At 46.3% G+C, this 22,106-nt stretch overlaps 1 long non-coding RNA gene across 1 annotated transcript; it reads left to right on the top strand.

The window, feature by feature from the left end:
- Window positions 1–646: 646 nt before the first annotated feature.
- Window positions 647–4,909, top strand: LOC142767899 (uncharacterized). The gene is made up of 2 exons (XR_012885136.1): window positions 647–882; window positions 4,441–4,909. It is a non-coding gene; the product is annotated as an uncharacterized LOC142767899 (long non-coding RNA).
- The last annotated feature ends 17,197 nt before the right edge of the window (window positions 4,910–22,106 follow it).

Genomic DNA, 22,106 nt, shown 5'->3' on the forward strand with positions numbered 1-22,106 from the left:
TAACGTGAAGACAGAAGTAGTATTTAACAGGTTGAGAAAGTATCAGCAGGTTAGTATTTTTATTTACTGTGCGCCAGAGCGTGCCTCTTCTATCTTGTTATTGCTTGCTGTATAAAAGCGTCCAGATGCGTGTATGCGCTGTCGTCTTCGTTTTCCTAGCAGTAGGCACGTGACAATATGTTCTCATGGAATAGTGTGACGGCCGATGCATGCAATGTTGCAATTTGTTTACCGAAATGAAAGTGCTGATAAAATATCGCCTGCATGCTCTTGAATTTGTAGTCCCTAAAGACCCATAGAGCTAAGCCAAAAGTATCAGCTTAGCATTTTTACCAGTATATTAGGTCGGTGAAGGTGCGCTAAATATTGCTCCTGAATATTACTAATGCGTGTTCAGACTAGTAGCTCGTGCTGGCCACACTGCACCGTCACAATGTTTACGGCAATTCAAATGCACTGTTAAAGAACGAGTATAACGCAACAAATCACTGCCGCAAAAAAAGCGCCCGCGCTATCAGCAGAGGGCCGGAGCTAGCGTTAAATCACAACAAGCCGGTCTGAGAGCGCCACAAGGCGCCATCAAGTCTCGTCGCCTAGACAACCTTGGCTGCCCGGTATTGCTGCGCACCGGGCGCACAGCGCGGGAAAGGGGTCGACATCGTCTTACATGTCACTGCGTGCGCTGGCGAAAAACCCTCCCGTGTGTGCGTGTGGTGCGCGTGGCTTCTCGATCGGTAGACTTTATTATTCAGTGTTTAGTTTGAAATGTGCCTGCGCTCTGTGCTACACCAGCGTGTTCTGTCAGTGCTGATTATTGCGAAGGTGCACCATCCTGAAGACTGGACCTGTGGATTCATATTGTGGAGCACTCGAAGTGAAATAGTGAGTACCGCTCTCACGTTGTTCCGTTCAGTGCTTTGTTAACTGCGTGAGCACAAAAATAACGCCTTCAAACAATTTTGTTTTCAACTAGTTTATGACAAATCAGCATTTGTTTACTTAGCGAGAATATTTGTCGGAACTGTTTCACGGGGATGATGCGAAGTGTGATTGTGGGCAAGTTTATTGTTTGTTTGTTTAGATTGTTTGGAGTACAAAGCAGACTGAGCGTGCGCCGCTGAGCTTCAGCAAAGAAATTGAACAAATTTTTGCGGTGCTCTTTGTTGGCAGCCGTGTTTAACGGGGCCCACTCGTGATGCACATAAATTTTAGTTTACTAATTAATACATGTGTGGGGATGGCGCCTATTAGCACTAAGCATCAACCGTATCTAAGACGCATAGGCTTGGGCATGTTGGTAGTTCACTGACTTTTTTTTTTCTTATCGCACAAAAAGACCGAGAACGGAAAACAAGGGCGTGGTGTCCATGCCGTTCTTTTCGGTTCTTTTTCGTTTTGTGCGGTAACACTGCCGTGATAACTCGAGTTGATGCATCGGGTGGCAACACAGCATATTGCTTCGCGTTAGGTGCGTCTCGCGAAGTTTGCCTACTTGCTAATACATTCAATTTCGTTAAGTTTGTCTTCACCGGTATTTTCATTCACCCGCAACGTAGCGTGACACTGCCGACAGCCGTGCTTTTGTAGCGGGTCGAGCACTGAAGCTGAACTTTTGTTTGAACAGACCTTTAGTCTGTGTGTGTGGTTGAATTGCCTACTTGAACAGCGCAAACGCTTGTTTGTACATAACTGTTAACGTTCGAGCACATTTTATTCAGATTGTTTCCATCATGTGGAACTTTTCAAAATATTCTTGTTATTCAGAGTTTCATTGCCATCGCCTCGCTTTGGCGTTCAACTTCGCTAAGTACTTTAGATGTTAAAGGTATTTTCGCTATGTATGATTAGTTTTTTTTTTGTTGCACAAAAACACTTTATTGTTATACATACTGCACGGTATCTAAGCATGTGCTGCAGGCAAAATGTAAGACTGGGCAGCATATCTATCTGAAAACACAAGACGCACTGCCACTGAACAGCCTACGCTGCATCGGGAATAAGTTATGCTTTCTCAGCCTGCCAGTATGATTAAAACAAGTAGCCCTAATTTAGCAGTATGCAATAGTCATTGAGGGAAAATAACAGGGTCACGTTATTCCAAATTTCCCAGCCAATTTTGCGGCTATGGCAAGCGTGTTTGAAAAAAAAAACGTGCTCATTTAATGCACAGAAAACAATAAACTGCTTGAATATTTTGGAGAGAAAAAATTTCGGTCACGTGATTTCCTTTTAAACTTTCCAGAATGTTGTCTGAAAGTTGTTTGAGAAAAAAACTACAAGTACCGCTCTTTTTTTTTTCATAACAAATTTGGTACATGTTAAGTAAAGAGGCTTATGTAAGGTGTTTGAAACTCAGTACTAATAATACTATTTTTTGGCCTCATACGTCTGCAAGAATTCAGCTGAAATGTGTTATGTTTGCATTTTCCCAATGCGATACTGCACTTTGAATATACGAGCTGTGACTACTTACTTCACAGAAAAGAGATTTTGATGAAAAAGTATTTTTAGACGTCTTTAGCTGTTAACCTCTACTAGAAAAGATCACTAATTTCACAGAATTGTCCTTTTTGTCCGTATTCAGACGCAATTTGCACCAAGTGGTAGTCCAATTAAAAATCACCTTTTACCTAAATTGAAAGCAAATAAACATTTCTTTGTATTTGACAAGTTTCATGATTACAATTTCTATTCTAAGGAATAAAAAAATTTTTGAATTTTCCCATCAACGGCAATGGGGAACTTTGAGGCGTTGGCTGCCGTATGACCAAATGGCAAATGGGGAACTTGGAACTTCAATTATCACTTGGGGGCAAAGCTCTTAAGGCCGTGGTTCATTCCCTCCTCTGCAGTCGTACTAGTATTATGTAGCCACTTTATGAGTTACACAATAGATAGCGTTAGTGATCTTCACAGCATATACACGGACAAAATGATGATTCGTGGGGCGAATCGTTCGTCCGTACATTTGTGCTTTCGTCCGTTCGTCTGTGCATCCATCCGTCCGGGCTTCTGTGTGTCAGTCTCTCCGTGAGTCCGTCCGTCCATACTTGCGTCGGACTGTCTGTCCATCCGTTGTGCGTCTGGACGGATGCACAAACGCCCCACTCGTCATCATTCACTCCGTGGATATGATGTGATCTTTTTCTCAAAACATAAATTGCTATGACAAAATTTGGCACCTGAAAAGAACTGTTTCTTTGCTTTTGATTTTGGTACAAAGTCTATTTTAATTCTGTCACCACACGGTGCAAGTTGTGTCTCATTATAGACAAAAAAACTGTTTTGTGAAATTCGCGATTTTTTCTCGTAAAGTTTGACAGCTTGAAGGTCTAAAATATTTTTTCCTTCAAATATACCTTATGAGGGTAAAGTATTCACTCCTCGGATATTCATTCAAAGTGCAGTATTGATATAGAATAATGCAGATATAACACATTCTGGCTAAATTATTTGATGCGTATGTGGTCGAAAATGGTAATAATATTACTGAGCTTGAAACACTTTACGCAAGCCATTTACTTAACTTGTAGACCAAATTTGCCACAGAAAAATGAGAGGTACGCTTGTATCATTTTTTCACCAACACTCACACGAGATTCCGGGAAGTTCAGGAGGCAGCCACGTGACCAAAAATATTTTTCGGCAAAATATTGTAGCAGGTAACGTTTTTAATGCAGTAAATTAGCGCGATTTTTTCCTAATACATTCGAGATGATCGCCAAAATGACTGGGACGTCTGACGTGGAATGACGTAATAGCCGATTCTTCCGTTATATAATCGTGTCAATGTGAGCCAGTTCAAGAACACTAATATCATTCGCATTTTATTACGCAACTGTACAATACTTAATTTTACAAGTTACCTGCACTGAATACCTTCTCATTGCGCATACCGTCATGTATGCTTAGTGTCATTGTGCTTTTGTGTAATACAGACAAAATACGCACATGTTGTTGCGTGTCGTAGTGTATTCCTTTTAATAAACTAATCGAATGAGTACCATGGTAGATCTGTAGAAATACACATGCAGCTGTGTTGATGCATAGTTAAGCTTGGAACTTGATATTCACTTAGATTTGTCGATGCATGTGGGTAATGGAACATTATCAACTTGGCGAAGCATATTTTTATTGGCCTTCGCGAGCAAGCTAAAAGGTTATAAAGTAAGGTTCGAATCTACGGCACGAAAGATGAAATGATTCTGCCACAGCGTGCTTTTTATGGCGTTTATTGCTCAGCATACCTTTTTTAGCATTTCTCGATGCAGTGGAGCCCGATGCCTCTGAAGATGCTTGCTATGCACTCAATTTATAATTACACATAAGAAAGCAGTTTGTTATGCAGGGTGCATACTGTATGTTGCGCTCTTTGTGAAATTTCGGGCATTGTTCCTTGTGTATTTATTTTAGGTTTACGGCATTGAATTTCCTTTACAGAAAGAACAGCTGCGCCCCACTTCTCCCGAAGGCATCAGTCATCTCAGCTGCTGAAGATGATTGTGCAAGCAGGCGTTACGAGCAGTGGTTTTGCAGTTAGATGTATACCACACTGACATTACATTAATACAACCTTATTTACACTACCTTGTCGAATGTTCTCATTTTTAATGTCGAAATTTTTACTGCGAGATGTAATAGGTTGTAAATGTGACTCCACAAACTCGCTTACTCTTTCTACGTGTTTTTTCTGTTCTATAGGTGTCAATCAACGCCATGCCTCTTATTCGTTAGCCCGACTAGCCCAAATGTTCTTGAAAGTTGTGGAGATTTATTGTATTGGAAACAATGAATTTCTAGTATAGAGAACAAAACTTGGCCACGTGAGATATTTCAAAATTTTGCAGAATGCCATCAGTGTACTGTTTGTCAGACTTGCACTTTTTTCTATAATAAAGACAGATGTGAACATTTGGGCCTTATTCTTTTTTGCTTTGGCGTTATGTTCGGTTGAATCTTACGCTACAGGTTACTCTTTGTACAACTGTAGTGTGGTGCATGTGTGTGTGTGTGTGCGTGTGTGCGTGTGTGTGTGTAAGTGCCTGCCGCGCCCTACTTTGTCGTTTTTGGTCGAGTATACCTACACATATACAAACTGGTCTTATGCAGCTCATTCAAGATCACGGCTCCTTATTGTTTCAGCTGCAAGCATGCAGGTATAAGTCCAGTGGGTGACACCAGTATCTTCCTTCTTTCCTGTAAGCCGCCGAGAAGGTTCATATATGCTTCTCCCTGAGAATAATTGAAGCTTGGGTCAGTTGGTGATGCACATTTGATAGAATTAAGTGCTATGAACGGCTCTCCTCAACACACAAGACTAAGCGTCACCTCCTGTGTCTCTACTTTTGTTGCCCCATTAATTGCACTTTGTTTAATCAAGTATGCTTATCCATATAACTGTCATCGTTTCAAGGGGGTTTTAGTGTTACACCCCACTCGCATGGGTGCAGCTTCATTCAAAACTCATAGTTTAGGGGTGTTCATAAACACCTATAAAGTAGGGTGTAACTTTTCTTTACACCCTACGGTTTCAGGGTGTTTCTAAACAACCTAATGTTTAGGGCGTTCCTAGACACCCTAAAAGTGTTGCCTGTGGGACAAAACAAATATACCATTTTCGGTGTAAAAAATTTTAGAGTGAACGCGCTCCGCTCAACAATGAATTGCTACTGCCGTCGACCACCTTAATGACTCTGCAGAGACAGCAGCTCTTTCCTCTGGTGCTACCTCTAAAGCCGCCAATTTTTTTCTGCGTGTCATTACTTGCGACTACGGGAAAACATTTCTTTCTCAAGCCGTTGCTGAAGATTTACCGGTTTCTAACATCATCCACAGGCCCATATCAGCCTATCATCCACATACGAATGGTCTGACAGAGCGTTCCCAAACTTTGTCTGGCATTATCTTCATATAAGGTCAACCAGATTTCAAAAACTGAGACAGTAAACTTCCCTTCGTCAAGTTCCTAAATAATGCTACCATGCAACGAACCATAAATTGCAGCCCTATTTTCTGCGTGTATCGCTGTTTACTGACTTTAGTTCTGGACACCACCTTTTTGTTCTTATCCTCTGTTCCATCTAGGTCTCTCCCAGAAGAGTTCGCTGCTCGTGTCGCCCGTTGCCATCAAATTGTCTGAGCCAACACTGCTATACAATTTAACACAAGAGAAAAGTCAGTATTGATGCGATACGCCGAGTAGTAATGCTGCGCCCCGACGACAAAGTGCTTCTGCAGAAGGCTGCAGAAGGACGTCGTTCTTTATCCATTTCTCTTTGTATTGAGTGTAATTATGAGCAGTGTTTAAATATTTTTTGATATTATGTCACAATTTTTAAGCTGTGTGTAGTGCCCTGGTATTTTCATAAGAGTTGTTTTTTTCGTAGTTATCACCAGCATAAATTGTTTTGTGAAGGAAGCATCTTGCACTCTTTGTTTTCCTTGTGGCATTGTTAGTCTATTGTGAATGATTTGTCATTGTATTATTGTATTTGTTCTTCCTACATGGGCCAGTATATTGGCCTGCAAAATAAATAAATAAATAAATTGTACATAAAAAGCAGTTTTTGCACATGGGCTCTTTTAAAAGTTCCTTCACAGATATCTTGGTTCAAATACCAAGCTGGAACACACATCTGATATAAGCTATCACGTCGCTCCTGTCAGTGTGGCTTCACCGTGGTGGTCTAGTGGCTAGGTACTCGGCTGCTGACCCGCAGGTCGCTGGATTGAATCCCAGCTGCGGCGGCTGTATTTCCGATGAAGGTGGAGATGATGTAGACCCATGTGCTCAGATTTGGGTGCATTGGGTGCTCAGATTTGAGTAATAAACGCCAGCTGGTCGAAATTTCCGGAGCCCTCCACTGCGGCGTCTCACATAATCATATGGTGGTTTTAGGACGTTAAACTCCACATTTCAATAAAAATATCCTGTTAGTGCGGCTCCTCATTGTCGTCGCCGCAGCACCGAGTTTGGTCATGTATCTCGAGAGAAATGATATATTCGGTGTACCTGTGCACTCTGTCTACCTCGCTGCCAACTTTTGCGAAGGGGACGTGTGAGCGCTGACGATTTACTTCATCGTCTTTATCTCTACACAAAAAATATTGGTAATCATTATCATTCTTAGCCACGCGGGCTGTGCCTTTTGTGTCGCGCGGGACTGCATCAAAATCCGGGCTTTTTTCGTATCAGCCTTGTTCTGATGCTCATATATATATATATATATATATATATATATATATATATATATATATATATATATTGCTGCGACAGGTTCGCCACATTCAAGTAGCCCGCCACAATCATCGTGGCACCAGCACCAGCAAGACCCGGCTCGGCTGGCATGCGCCACGCGTTGGTACGTTCCAACAACGAGGAAGAGGAAGATAGTCGGATCTGTGCCACTCGGCTACTCGAACTTGACGACCATAGTTTTTAGAATCGTGGGCACAAGTTCGCCCTAATAAAGACGCTTGTTTTTTTAACCTGTCGTCGTCAGCATCGCTACATTTCTGGTGGAGGTGCTGGGTATGAACCGAAGCCCCGCGAGCTCAAGACAGCGCAGCCCCGACGACCAGCGTATCAACCCCGTGGAAGTGACTCCTGTACACCAGAGGGCAAGTCGCCGTCTTTGAGGTGACTCACCTGAGTTCGGTCCTCTTCACTTCACACGAAGGGGAATTCAAACGATGGATGCCACCACTATGACTAGCCAGGTAACACCGGCACAAGTGTTCATTAGCCAACCGCACCAGCCACCAGTTTTCCACGGCGACTCGTACGAGGATGTTGAAGATTGGTTGGACCTGTTCGAGAGAGTAGCGAGCTTGAATGGATGGGACGAAAGAGAGAAGCTCCGTCGCGTATACTTCGCCCTGGAAGACTTCGCGAAGACATGGTTTGAGAACCATGAAACCTCGTTGTCTACCTGGGAGGTATTTCGACGACAAGCGGTGGCTACGTTCGCGAACATAGACCGGAAAGAAAAAGCGGAGGCAGCTCTTCAATCGAGGAACCAGTTAACGAACGAGAGTGCTGCTATGTACATTGAGGACATGGTCCGCCTGTTCAAGCGTGCGGATTACAACATGGCTGAGGATAAGAAGGTGTGCCATCTAATGCGCGGAGTGAAGCAAGAGCTGTTCGCCGTTCTCGTCCGCAACCCTCCGAGCACGGTTGCTGAGTTTTACTCGGAAGCGACGGCCATCGAAAAAACACTGGAACAGCGGGCTCGGCAGTACAACCGGAATCTTAACTGCGCATCTGCACAGGTATTCCCCGGAGGCGTGCGAAACGACGTTGAAGCCCTGCGAGTGCTAATTAGATCAGTTATCAGAGAAGAACTGAGCAGACTGCATATGCCCCAGACTTCAACTGCACTATCTGTTACGGACGTTGTTCGTGACGAACTGAGGCAGGTGATATGAGAGCCAGAGCGTGAGCTGCAGCCGGTTCGACCTATCCGAATAAACTCTGAGGTTGTCAGACAACCCACCGTACACAGCACTGCAGCAGTTGCGATGGCGACGACTCCTCTCCCACCTGTGGCACGCAGCGCACCTCGTCCACGGGAACCGACAGCTACCTATCTGCCCCCAGGAGCACGTAGCACACATCACTATGTAGAGCGTAGGCCCAGGAAAAGTGACGTCTGGCGTGATCAAGAGCGCAGGCCTCTGTGTTTTCAATGTGGGGAAGCGGGTCATCTGTACAGATTCTGTCCTTACCGACAGGCTGGATTAAGAGGCTTCCCGTCATATGCACCGTGCCCCCGAAACGGCGAACGACCAGCGGAGATTGAGGAGTACTTATCGACGCGCCAGAACTCGCCAACTCTACGCCAACACCGGTCACTGTCACCATCGCCTATGCGCTACCGGTCATCCAGCCCACGTACACCTTCAAGGCAGCCTGGTCATCGCTCTCCAAGTCCACACCCGGAAAACTGAAGCAAGGGACCTGTGGAGGTGAGGCCGCTGATAACGTCAGTTACGAAGATCCTCCAGTTTGGTTTGAGAGTGATGACGGTGTATTTCCGGTAGATGGGTGCAGCAACGAAAACGTTACTTCAGATTTGTGGTTGAGAATGGAAGGATGGGAGCTGAATGCCTTAGTCGACACCTGTGCTGATTATTCAGTGATAAGTCACAAGATGGTGAAAAAGCTAAACAAAGTTGTGACACAGTGGAGTGGATCACAGATACGCACGGCAGGCGGTCACATTATTACGCCCCTTGGCAGATGCACTGCAAGACTTGAAATACGGGGCTTTATTTACGTGGCCAATTTCATTGTGCTGCCAGAATGTTCAAGAGAACTCATTATAGGAATGGATTTTTTGCGAGCTAATGGCGCCGTAATTAACCTGCGTAGGTCCAGCGTGTCGTTTTCGACTGAACGAGCTATACTTGTGGAGGAATCTGAGGAACGACGCCTAACTGCTCTACGCGTTGTTCATGATGACGTAACTATGCCGCCACGCTGCAGTATAATGGTGCTCGTAGAAAATGATGCATTGTACAACCGCGAAGGCATAGCGGATACAAATGTAGGACTGTTTTTGAACAAAGGTGTCTGCGTAGCTAGAGGTCTTGTTCACTTGACGAATGGCCGTGCAGATGTCCTACTCACAAATTTCTCCAATGAGCTTCAACACATCGCTCAAGGCACGGCTATCGCCTATTTACACGACTTCTGTATGGCGACTGAACTATGCAGCTTAACGACATCAACCACTCGACCAGTGGCCTGCAACATCGACACATCCGTGACCGTCAATCAGAGCCTTCCGGACAGTCAGAAGAAACAGATTTACGCCTTGGTAAAAGAATTCTCTGATTGCTTTTCAAGTACCTCGAAGGTCCAGCGCACGTCAATCACGAAACACAGTATTATAACGCAAGACGACACGAGGCCTATATGCCAGCATCCATATCGGGTGTCACAGAAAGAACGGGAAATTATCAAGAAGCAAGTGGAGGAGATGCTTTCTGATGATGTCATCCAGCCTTCGAATAGTCCATGGGCGTCACCCGTGGTGCTCGTTAAGAAGAAAGACAACACACTTAGATTCTGCGTCGACTACAGAAAACTGAACAGTGTAACTAAACGAGATGTCTACCCCTTGCCACGTATCGACGATACACTAGATCGGTTGCGATCCGCAAAGTTTTTCTCCTCCTTAGATCTGAAAAGCGGATATTGGCAAATAGAGGTCGATGAGCGGGACCGTGAAAAAACGGCATTCGTAACACCAGATGGCCTCTACGAATTCAAAGCGCTTCCATTCGGCCTCTGTTCCGCACCAGCGACGTTCCAGCGAATGATGGACACTGTCCTCGCCGGATTGAAATGGCAGTCATGCCTAGTGTATTTGGATGACGTAGTGGTATTCTCTGCAACGTTCGACAAACATCTAGAGCGACTACGCACAGTATTGGAAGCCATCGGGTCAGCGAAATTGACAATCAAACCCGAAAAATGCCGCTTCGGCTTTGAAGAGCTGCGATTCCTTGGACATGTCATTAGTTCCGATGGTGTTCGTCCCGATCCCGAAAAGACGCCCGCTGTTCAGAGGTTCCCTACACCCAGAGACAAAAAGTCAGTGCGTTGATTTTTGGGTTTATGTGCCTATTATAGACGATTTGTGGAAAACTTTTCAAAGATTGCGGAACCTCTTACAAAACTGACAAAGGACGACGTGCCCTTTACGTGGGAAAGCGAACAACAGAAAGCTTTTGACGAATTAAGGAAACGACTACAGGGTTCACCAATACTTGCCCATTTTGATGAGACAGCCGACACTGAAGTCCATACCGATGCCAGCAATGTCGGCCTCGGCGCCATCCTTCTCCAGTGGCAAAATGGTCAAGAGAAAGTGTTAGCCTATGCCAGCCACAAACTATCAAAAGCTGAGGCAAACTACTCTGCAACTGAAAAAGAGTACCTCGCAGTCATCTGGGCCATAAACAAGTTTCGACCCCATATTTATGGTAGACCGTTCAGAGCTGTCAGTGACCACCATGCTCTATGCTGGCTGGCAAATCTCAAGGACCCGTCAGGTCGACTAGCAAGATGGAGCCTTAGGCTGCAGGAGTATGATATTACGGTCGTGTACAAATCTGGAAGGAAACACAGCGATGCCAACTGCCTGTCACGCTCTCCCGTCGATCCAAGTGTACCTGAAGAGGAAGACTTCCCGTTTCTAGGCGTTGTCGACACATCCAAAATCGCTCAACTACAACGAGATGACCCGGATTTGCTGCCACTTATACAACACCTGCAGGGTCTCGACGTTCAAGTCCCTCGCATATTCTCCAGAGGGCTCTCCGCGTTCAGCCTTCGAGGAAGTGTCCTTTACAGGAGGAACTTCGAACCTAATGGTGAAACGTTTTTACTAGTCGTGCCCACAGCCATGCGAGAGGAAATTCTGTACGCATGCCACGACGAGCCAACATCTGGACACATGGGTGTGAGCCGAACATTCGCCAGGATTCGCCTGAAATACTATTGGCCTAAGTTGCTCGCATCAGTGCAGCGCTACGTGAAAACTTGTCGTCAATGTCAACGGCGCAAAACTCCACCCGTAAAACCAGCCGGCCTTCTCCAGCCAATAGACCCTCCAGATGCCCCATTCCAACAAGTCGGCATGGACTTCCTAGGACCTTTGCCGACATCGTGTGCAGGCAAGAAATGGATAGTCATAGCCACAGACTATCTCACCCGTTATGCTGAAACTGACTCTCTATACAGTGCGACAGCTGCCGAAGTCGCCAAGTTCTTTGTGAAAAACATAGTGCTCAGACATGGTGCGCCCGTCGTCGTTATTACGGATCGGGGAACCGCATTTACTGCAGACCTAATGCAATGCCTGATGCGCATGACAAATACCGATCACAGAAGAACAACGGCGTATCACCCTCAGTCAAATGGCTTAACCGAACGCCTCAACAGAACTCTGACCGACATGCTATCAATGTATGTTGATGTTGAACATAAACAGTGGGATGAAATATTACCCTACGTAACATTCACATATAACACAGCCGTTCAAGAAACAACCCACGTTCCCCCTTTCGAACTAGTATTCGGCCGAAGAGTGACCACCCCACTGGATCCAATGTTGCCACTACAGGACGAAAGCAGCCATCCACCTGACTTAGATGACGTCTTGCAAAGAGCCGAAGAAGCACGGCAAATGGCAAGATACCGAATACGCCACCAACAGCACGTCGATTCTAGTCGCTACAACAAGCGACGCAGTGACACACTTTATCATCCCGGTGACAAAGTGTGGATATGGATACCAGTGCGCCACCGCGGACTCTCTGAAAAGCTTCTTTGCCAATACTTCGGCCCTTATGAAGTACTCAACCGTATCAGCAACGTCACTTATGAAGTTAGATCTGCTGGACACGTGAGTTCAAGACGCCGAAATCCCACGGAAGTGGTCCTTGTAGACCGCATGAAGCCTTATCATGACAGATCGCCGAAAAACGAGTGAGAGTGCGCGTGTATCTTTTCACTGTCTTAAGCATCGGGACGATACGTCTGAGGAGGGGGGCAATACTGCGACAGGTTCGCCACATTCAAGAAGCCCGCCACAATCATCGTGGCACCAGCACCAGCAAGACCCGGCTCGGCTGGCATGCGCCACGCGTTGGTACGTTCCAACAACGAGGAAGAGGAAGATAGTCGGATCTGTGCCACTCGGCTACTCGAACTTGACGACCATAGTTTTTAGAATCGTGGGCACAAGTTCGCCCTAATAAAGACGCTTGTTTTTTTAACCTGTCGGCGTCAGCATCGCTACAATATATATATATATATATATATATATATATATATATATATATATATATATATATATATATATATATATATATATATATATATATATATACATATATATATATATATTGCAAGGGAGTTGAATATCGACGCCAGGTAGTAGGCAGGCAGCCGGTACGGACAGAAATGCTCGAGCAGTCCAGCGTATAAAGCTCGAGCACACACTCGCGCTTCGCACTTCGAGAGAGATGGTCCCACTAGTTAGTGCCTTGCGAATTCCCCACTACAATACCCCGGTGACGAAGACGAGCTATCCTGGCGACTCAAGGTGACGAGAGAACAGGAGGGTCGTAGCAGGGCTTGAGGCGACTGAGGTGGACCGTCTCACGACCAAGGCGGCGCTTGTCCGAGGATGGCTTGAGCGGTTCAATCACATGGTGACAGAAGAAGGGTGCTGTATGACGCGGTAAGGGCCCGTATACTTCGATGCAAACTTGGGGTCAGTCCAGGATAGTGGAAAGGCAGTCGGAGCCACACGAAAGAACCAACGGAAAAAGTGTCCAGAACACGATCACGGTTGTGGCTTGGAGGGCTTTTTGGAGGGCTTGATTATCGGCTGTGAAGGACCGTGCAAGCTTACGACACTCTTCGGCATGTTCTGCCACTTCAGAAACTGAACTCGGAGACATCAGGATTGTATGGCGGAATTGTATCGAGTGTGCTGCGTGGGTCACGACCATATAAAAAAAATGGAGAAAAGCCCGTTGTGGATTGAATCGCCGTATTGTAGGCATACGTCACGAAAGGAAGGACAACGTCCCAATTGGAGTGGTCGGAATCAATAGACATAGCGAGCATGTCTCCGAGGGTTCTATTGAAACGTTCCGTTAGGCCGTTCGTCTGAGGGTGGTAGGCTGTTGATGTGCGGTGTACCGTACGGCATGAATGTAACAGCTGCTGCAGAACTTCGGACAAAAATACACGGCCCCTGTCACTCAGGAGCTCCCGTGGTGCACCATGACGAAGAACGAACCGATGCAAGATGAAGGTTGCAACGTCACGAGCACCGGCCGAAGGCAGCGCTGCCGTTTCGGCGTACCTTGTCAGATGGTCGGCAGTCACAATCACCCATCGATTATCACCAACAGAGCACGGTAGCGGGCCGTATAGGTCTTTCCCAACACGGTCAAATGGACGTGCAGGACATGGTAAAGGCTGCAGTTGACCGCGTAAATGAGGGAATGTCTTGCGCTGCTGACACAGGGAACAGGAGCGAATGTGTTTGCGTACAAACGTGTACATACCCCGCCAGTAGTAACGTTGGCGGATCCGTTCATACGTCTTTAGCGCACCGCCGTGTGCGTGTTGCGGCTCAGCATGAAAATATTCGCAGATATCAGAGCGCATATGAATGGATATGACTAGCAGCCATTTATGACCCACCACTTGATAGTTGCGACAGTATAACAGGCCAGCTCGTATGGCGAAATGCGTTGCTTGGCGGCGAAGAGCACGCGGGTAACCGGATGTTGATGCGTCAGAAGGCATATTCAAGAGCGAGACAATCCAAGGGTCTTTCTGCTGTTCGCATGATATCTCCGTGACGCTGACGTCAGAGAGGGGAAGGTCAAAAGCTGATATTTTCGTATCATCAAATTTCACGGGTGATCGTGAAAGCGCATCTGCGTCAGAGTGCTTTCGCCCCGATCGGTAGACGACGCGTATGTTGAATTCCTGGAGGCGTAGTGCCCCACGTCCGAGGTGACCGGAAGGATCTTTCAGTGAAGCCAACCAACGGAGTGCTTGATGGTCTGTTACCACGTCAAAAGGTTTACCGTACAAATAGGGGCGAAACTTGTTTAACGCCCACACAATCGCTAGGCACTCTTATTCCGTAACAGAATAGTTGGCTTCAGCCTTAGTGAGGGCGCGGCTGGCATAGGCGACCACATACTCCGTAAAACCTGGTTTGCAATGCGCGAGTACTGCACCAAGGCCGATGCCACTTGCATGCGTGTGTACTTCGGTCGGCGCAGTAGGGTCGTAATGACGCAGTACGGGTGGTGAGGTAAGGAGTTGGCGCAGTGTTGTGAAGGATTCGTCACAGGCTTCTGTCCAATTCGAAAGATCTGCAGGGCCAGCAAGGAGTTTTGTGAGTGGAGCGATGATGGAGGCAAAGTTCCGAACAAACCGACGAAAATAGGAGCACAGGCCCTCAAAGCTTCGTAGTTGTTTAACTGTAGTCGGCTTAAGAAATTCGGCAACAGCACGAAGCTTGTCAGGGTCGGGAAGGATGCCGGTTTTCGAGACAACAAGACCAAGTATGGTGAGTTGTTTAGTCCCAAAGGGACATTTCTTCAGGTTAAGCTGAAACCTGGCGTTTGTAACGCACTGTAGAATTTTACGCAGACGAGTGAGATGCGAAGTGAAATCGGGTGAAAAGACCACAACGTCATCAAGATAGCACAAGCAGATGTTCCATTTGAGACCGCGTAAAATGCTGTCCATCATTCGCTCGAATGTGGCGGGTGCATCGCAGAGTCCAAATGGCATTACAGTGAATTCATAGAGACCATGTGGTGTGACGAACGCTGTTTTTGGACGATCAGACTCAGCCATTGGGACCTGTCGATAACCTGAGCGAAGGTCAAGCGATGAAAAGAATTCTGCACCTTGGAGACAATCGAGAGCGTCGCCTATGCGGAAAAAAGGGTAAACATCTTTCCTCGTAAAGTTGTTTAGGCGCCTGTAGTCTATGCAGAACCGGATCGAACCATCCTTTTTTTGACGAGTACAACTGGTGAAGACCAAGTACTACAAGAAGGCTTGATGACTCCACGCTTTAGCATGTCGTCTACTTGTTTGCAATTACGCGACGCTCCGTCGGAGACACACGATAGGGGCGCTGGGCCAAAAGAGTACTCTTTCCTGTGTCATTTGTGTGATCAACGGCGTTTGTTCTTCCTAGAACCGCTTGGGGAAAGTCGAACGAACGCCTGAATTTGTGCAACAGGGTAACAAGCTGCTCTCGTTGAGCCGGGGCTAGATGGCAGTCAATAGAACGATGAAATGTATCAGACGACACACTGCTCGAGGCAAAGTGAGGAACCAACGCGTTCAGTTCCATATTCGGCTTGGTGTCGAAGAAATCGGCAGGCACGATATTACCTTCATCGATAAGCTGAATGTGGCCGAGCGTCTCGTTGCGGCGCAAACTGAGGGGGCACGAGTTGGGATTCAGAATAAATATCCCGGTAGCGTCTTGACAAAGCTCAAGAACGGCGAATGGCAGTGATGTGTGGTGGCGGCTACCGAAGATGTCAGATGGCGTGAATAGGACGGTAGCGTCAGAAAGTAAAGCACAGCAGGCAGGGACAAACTGGGCGCTGAAAGGAGGAAGGTCGATGTCCGTCGCGACGACAAGGTTAGCACACTAGATACGGCCACATTAAGAGAAGGTGCATCACGAAACGGTAACAGTTTAACTGCGGCCTGAGCGCAGTCAACGACGGCGTGATGACGTGATAGGAAATCCCATCCTAGGATGACATCGTGGGAACATGAAGCCAACACGTGAAATTCAATGATGTACAACACGTCTCGATTAACCACTTTTGCCATACATGCCGCAACGGGTTCAATTTGTTGGGCGCTCGCAGTGCTAAGAGAAACTACGGGAGAAAACATCGTCACTTTACGAAGAGAGCGGGAGAGTCTTTGACTAATCACAGATATCGCGGCACCGGTATCGATGAGTGCAAGTGTTCGTATACCTTCGACGATTACATCGATAAGATTGGCGGGAGACAGGCGAGGACTTAAACGATTAGACGATGACGGAGCTCTTGCCTCCGGAGCTGCGGCAGTTAGTTTTCCGTCTCAATGGAGGTGGGTCGTCGACGCATAGGCGACACGGAACGACGACTTGGTGAAGGGGAAGGCGAGCGGGAGTAGAACGTCGAGAAGCGGAGGTTCGGGTGCCGGAAGCAGCATGCGCATCGCGTTCATGAACTTCGGGAGGCACGTGAGGCGCGTGGCATGGAGGCCGAAACGAGTAGTCAGGTTATCTTGGCGTATTAACTGCGAAGCGCCGACGACATAGACGCGCAACGTGACCTGGAATCCCGCAAAAGTAACATATAGGCCGGTTGTCAGCAGTGCGCCAAGGATATCCAGCGTGCTGCTGTGTAGCTGGAAACGGCGCGTTGGAGGGTCGCACAGGCTGTGGCGTGTACAATGGCAGACGAGGCGGAGGCATTGCCGCGACGGCTGCATAAGTCAGTGGCGCGGCAACAGGTGTTGATGGAGAGGCAGGCGTAGTTAATGGCAACGCCTCGGAGCCCTGCTCCTTAATAGCCTGTCTGATTGTCGGCGTCAGACGGTTCGTTGGTGCTTCGGTGGTCGGCAGATACGAGAGACACGAAAGCTGGCGTGCAACCTCTTCACGTACATATACTTTTGTCTGCTTCAGCAGGGTGCTGTCACCAGTGACGGCCAGGGAAGCGAGACAGTCGTTTGCTGTCGCTGACCTCCGAACTAACGCACGTTGCTTGCGAATCTCTTCCAAGTTCAGGCACAAGGTCACAAGTTCGGATACGGTACTTGGGCCCTTTGCCAGCAACATTTGAAAAGCATCATCGTCTATTCCTTTCAAGATACGCCTGATCTTGTCTTGTTCGGTCATCTCAGGGTTAAAGCGCCGGCATAATTCGATAACATCTTCAATGTAGCTATTGAAGCTTTCGCCGTGCCTTTGCGCTCGTCCGCGTAGGCGCTGTTCAGCACGCAGCTTGCGCACTGCGAGGCGATCGAACACAGCTGCAAGGGTGTTCTTGAATGCGGCCCAAGTGTTAAATTCAGTGCGCTGGTTTGTGAACCACAGGCTGGCGACGTCTTTGAGATGAAATGGGACGTACTCTAATTTCTAGGGGTCGTCCCACTTGTTGGCGGCGCTCACCTTTTCGAACAGCTGCAACCAGTCTTCCACAACTCTGTCCTCGCTGCCGCTGAAGAAGGGGGGATCCCGTTGGCGCAGGGTGGTAGGTACGATGACCAGTTGAGATTGGGCCGTGCTCGGTCGTCTGATCAGGCATTGCTGATGCAGTGGGCAGCTTCCGGCTTCGAAGTTCAAGGTTTGCGTACCCATCACACTTCAACCACTTTGCAAGGGAGTTTAATGGCGACGCTAGGTAGTAGGCAGGCAGCCAGTACGAACATAAATGCTCGGTCCAGCGTCTAAAGCTCGAGCACACACTCGCGCTTCGCACTCCGAGAGAGATGGTCCCACTAGTCAGTGCCTTGCGAATTCCCCACTACAATATATATATATATATATATATATATATATATATATATATATATATATATATATATATATATATATATATATATATATATATATATTTATATATATATATGTCTGTGTGTGTGTGTGTTCATTATTTACCAGTAAACATAGATGAATCATTCGCAAAGGTGGAATTGACAGGTACAGATGTTGAATGAAAGAATACCGAGAAATCGGCCAGCAAAAAATCCGCCGTTTCCAATAAGTGAAGGATGATAAAGAAGCTTGCTCGAAACTTCTCGAAGGAATCCGTTAATCCTCCGTACGAACTGTCGTAATCGATAAGTCCTCTACCTTCATATAAAGACGTGCCCCATTGTTATAGGGGTGATTTTATGTCCACCTATGTGCAGAGGAGATGAGATATATTCCATACCAATGCAAATGTCTGTGATTACTTTACTGATTACAAAGCTGCGAGATGAGAATTTCATTGAAGAATGCAGTTTTATGGTTGGTCAAGTATGCGATGAGGGGATCTTTATTTAAAGGTTGCGCTTCAATGTTGGAGAAGGATTTGTCATCAAAGGTCCCAAGTAGAGATTCTGTCACCGCCGCTTTTGTGCCCCCTCTGCTTCACGGGATCTCCCGCCGCGCTACGCCTTTAGACTATCGTTCTTCGGAGAACAAAGTGCCCATATTGGCTTACAGGTATGTAGTTCGTGCCTCGCTTATAAGCAAAAATACAAACGGTGTAGCGGTGTGAATACTAAAGTGGGCTTGTGGTGGGTATATTGCCTAGCTGCGTCTTTGGCGTACACAGAAAGGGACACGCCCCAAGCATAGGAAGCTTGGCGAGCAAGCTCCTAAAAAGCACTAGCTTTTATCTTGGTCGAAACATAGATTTGATAAGCTCTTGTGCAAGAAAAAAAATTTTGGAAGCTTTGCTCTAGTGGTTCTAGGCATCAATGATTGGTAGGTATGGGTGGCTGTTTTTTATCGTTTTATTCTTCTCTTTCGTTTTTTATATCCGATTTTTTGTCCTTTTAGTGTATGATTATTTGTTTTTCTTTGACTCTAAGTAAATTTTGCTTTCCTAAAGTTCTTTTTATAAATTTCTCTCCCTCTTTGTATTTTCTGCTTATCTTTCTGCCTGGCTTATTATTTGCCTTCTTGACTTTTTCTATGGTTTCTTTATTCTTAGAAGCAGTCCCTGCCAAATTTTTACGAAGAACCGGTTCGTGTGCAACTGTGTCAATTGAATTTTTCACTATGAGTGAAGGTCATAACTATACAGGGTAACTTTTTTAGTAGCAGCACGGCCAAGAATACGCAAGCATTGATTGATATGTGGGGTTTAACGTCCCAAAATCACCATATGCTTATGAGAGACGCCGTAGTGGAGGGCTCCGGAAATTTCGACCACCTGGGGTTATTTAACGTGGACTCAAATCTGAGCACACGGGCCTGAAACATTTCCGCCTCCATCTGAAATGCAGGCGCCACAGCCGCGATTCGAACTCGCGACATGCGGGTCAGCAGCTGAGTATCTTAGCCACTAGACCACCACGGCGGGGCAAGGCTACGCGAGCAAATCGAACTTGTTTGGCTGCGCCCCAGCATGTAGTCATCTAATACAGAAATTTGTATACAGTTTTGGTAACTACTATTTCTCTGTTGAATATTTATGTTTTGGTAGCATAATATTGAATAAATAATCAGGCAAATTGTTGCGGTGAAAAAATTACGTCGAGTGTTTTTGCAGGTTTAGTGGATTGTTTTTTTTTCGCTTTCGTTGCTCTTTTACTTTTACGTCAAAACGACATAGAGTCCCCCAGTGTTAGCTCCTCAACATCGCATGCGAAGAAAGTCCACTGCATCTTCCGAGTCCACCAGCTTCAAAGTCATGGAAAACGCTGCCAACGAGAGGCTCTTCTTGCAGATGAAGAAAATTGTGAACTTTGGATTGGTAGAAATAAGCGAAAGCGACCCTCAGCTGCCTTTAAGAGGCGCATGTCGGAAAGTCAGCGACTTCACTGGTGTTAGAGAACCTAGTGTATTGCCCATGAAGCTCGGTGTAAATAGTGGAACGCTTAAGAGACTGACGTCAACGCGCCAGAATCTCTCAGCAATGCATGCCTGTGCGAAAACCGGGAGCACAAGCTTGAATTTTTACGACAGCTTCTCTCTGAAATTTCTACGACGAAAGGTGGTTCACTACTACTTGAGAAATGAAAGTCCACCTACTGAAAAACTCATTCAAGAAGTGGTCAGTGGCAGTGCCATGAACATGCTTAAAACGAGTGTGCAGACGATGCAAAGGCTGCTTTATGACATCGTCTTTTGCTTTTGGAAACGGATGAGGAATTGTGCGCTGTTGGAGAGTAATGACATCATCATGTGGTGACGGCAGCACCGGCATGTCATCCGACAACATCGCGATCAAGAACGGTGCGTATGTAGCCGTTCTGTAGGAAACATTTTGCTGGGAAATATTGAATGGGTGACTATTTTATGCTACCGGAAACCGAAAGCGTGAAAAAAAAAACTGCGTAACTGCCAAAGATTCGGCTTTCGTTTCGCCGCACCTTGTGTGGTGAATCTTGTAATAAGAAACGCACCTCGCGTTTCACTGAAGTTTTTCTGGTGCATTCATTTCTTTCTTACGATGTCTGCGTTGTTTGAAGGCATTATGACATGCCAGTCTTGGGCGTTCTTAGATATATTGAGCAGTAAATATTATGTATTAGGTTGTCTTAAGTTGCGAAAAAGCAGTGTCGGTGATCGCTGAAATGCCTATTTTTTGTTGTTTGTTATTTCAGACCAATATAGTACCTTAACGCAACCTGAGTCAACGCCGGACATACAAAGTACAAACCAAAAATGACGCAAACGTCACGACACGAGAACAGGTTTTTTGGCATGGGCTGATGTTAGCACTTCACGCTCCCAACGCATAGGTGGCAGACTGGTCCTCTTGCACGCAAGTACGAAGACGGGTTTTTGAATGATTGGTGCCTTGCTTTCCGAGCTGCAAAATCAACTGGCGACTACCTCACCGAAATTAATGGGCCAGCTTTTTGAAATGATTTAGTTAACAGCTGTTGTTCCAGAACAAACCACGCAGTGTTGTAGTGATGGACAATGTACCACATCACAGCGTTATCATCAAAAAACTGCCAACGTCTTCAACAGGAAAGGCATACATTTGCCTGAGAGAGAAGACTATGGAGTTTTCCGCAGCTCAAATAAAAGCAGAATTTTTGAATTTGAGGAATGAACACAGAAACATGTTTCCCACCGATCGTGTGAATGTTTTGGCAAAGGCTAACAGGCACGACATCGTGAGGGTCCTGCGTATCATGGCAAATTGAATCATAATGAAGTGACATGGAGCTACCTGAAGGGTACCGTTGTTGAGAATAATGTGACATTCACCCTCGCCAGCGTTGAAAAACTGGCGTGAGAAAGCATCGATCTTGTAACGCCAGACAACTCGTTCTAGGTGTGCGCTCATGTTCAAAAGGTCCCGGAGAACGTTTGGGGCACAGAAAGTTGCAGACGAGTAGGGTGTAGAGACTCTAACATTACGAACCCGTTCAAGCATGTATAAGCGGAAATCTGTTGGAGTTCTGAAAGGTTTGCCACGAAGTGATCAGGTCGAGAACGCCTGAAGAAACTGCCCCGAGGTACCGAGGCGAGGCTCCTATAAAGCTAATTGTTTTCCGGTCTTACCAAGAGACAAACGACGAAGCAGCCCCTAAACCACACCCAATTCGAAGGCAAGACAGTGGTTTCTTTTTCTTCTTCACTAGGTTCTACAGGCGCTCTCTATTTATTTCTACACAAAACGCGTATATTATCACCGTTAAATGTTGAGCTAATCAAGATTTCACGTTTTTCGTCAACGTGCTGCTAATAGCGCTTGCGAAGTCACAAATGCAAAAAATCGCAGTAAAATTAGTCTATTGCGCACAATAGTTAAAAGAAAAAAGGTAGAACGGGCATGCGACTGCATTGCAAAAC

This window comes from Rhipicephalus microplus, chromosome 1 (genome assembly GCF_043290135.1).
Source record: "Rhipicephalus microplus isolate Deutch F79 chromosome 1, USDA_Rmic, whole genome shotgun sequence".
In the NCBI taxonomy this organism is placed as follows: domain Eukaryota; kingdom Metazoa; phylum Arthropoda; class Arachnida; order Ixodida; family Ixodidae; genus Rhipicephalus; species Rhipicephalus microplus.